General features: G+C 38.9%; 1 protein-coding gene across 24 annotated transcripts in view; it reads right to left on the reverse strand.

The window, feature by feature from the left end:
• The window catches only part of ptprk (protein tyrosine phosphatase receptor type K), a 63,186-nt gene that overhangs the window by 15,811 nt on the left and 46,223 nt on the right, over positions 1-1,152 (reverse strand). The gene's annotated exons all lie outside the window — the stretch shown is intronic.

The following is a 1,152-nucleotide window of genomic DNA, read 5'->3' on the forward strand; positions in this document are numbered from 1 at the left end:
GAGGGGGGGGGGGGACGGGGGGGGGGAAGGCTTGTTTGTAAATGGCAGCATGTAACAGGCTCAGCTAAAGGAGCGAAGGGGAAATAACATCTAATACATCCCAGGGGAAAGGGCCTATGGCCTACAAGTAGCAAAGTAAAAACCTGTTATCAACCGCTGTGCCATAGATGAGCTGTCAGATGAATAATGTAAGTTCTGTTCTCAAATATATTTCTATCGTATGAAACTCTTCATTTTTTGTAATTTCAAAGATCATTATCAAGAGGAAGGCTTTCAATAAAGGGAAAAAAACACAAAAGGAAAAATGACATTAGTATTAAATATTTGTGTTTCATCTGACAGTAAAGAGGAAAATCCCATTAAAACAGCAGTAAGGGAATGACTTCTGATCTACAGAAGCTCAAGGGAAACCATTAACCAGCCATCATTATATGAGTAGCAGGACTCGAGGTCACATCATAAATAGTCAGTCCAGAATTATGAGAGAAAGGTACACCGTCTTTCTAGGAAAGATATCTTTAGAAATACCAGATTTTTCTAATTTAATCTCCTATTTTTCTTCACAGGCTTTTGTTAAATTGTGGAATTATATGCTTTTTTGTCTTTGTAAGCAACAGAAAACGGTGCCTGGTGAAGAAAAATAACAGTTTAAAATCGAATCATGAAGGTATCTTTTTCAGGTTTAATGTGTGCAATCCACAACATCCCAGCACAAATAACTGTAGAGGGTTTAGTACTTCGAGCATGACAGAGCATGCAGGAACACTGTGTACCCAGAGCCATAGATGTACATCAGTTAGGACAACATCTGTACAGGAGAGCAAACATTTATCATGTGTTTACGTGACCTGCTCATGAGTTAGTTCCTCACTTATACAACATAAATGTAAAAAAAAAATCTCTTAGAGGTTTGATGAAGAAATAAAAGTTTGATTGTTGCATAACTGATACAATGTACAGCTCTGACTTCTTCCCCGTAAACAGACAGAAAGCATGCTTTGTTTGGTTTATTTTACCTCTTCACCCCAAAAATACACCAACACCACCTCTAAGACCACACACACACACACACACACACACACACACACACACACACACACACACACACACACACACACACACACACACACACACACACACACACACACACAC

This window comes from Anarrhichthys ocellatus, unplaced genomic scaffold (genome assembly GCF_004355925.1).
Source record: "Anarrhichthys ocellatus isolate YVR2014 unplaced genomic scaffold, GSC_Weel_1.0 scaffold25, whole genome shotgun sequence".
Taxonomy (NCBI): domain Eukaryota; kingdom Metazoa; phylum Chordata; class Actinopteri; order Perciformes; family Anarhichadidae; genus Anarrhichthys; species Anarrhichthys ocellatus.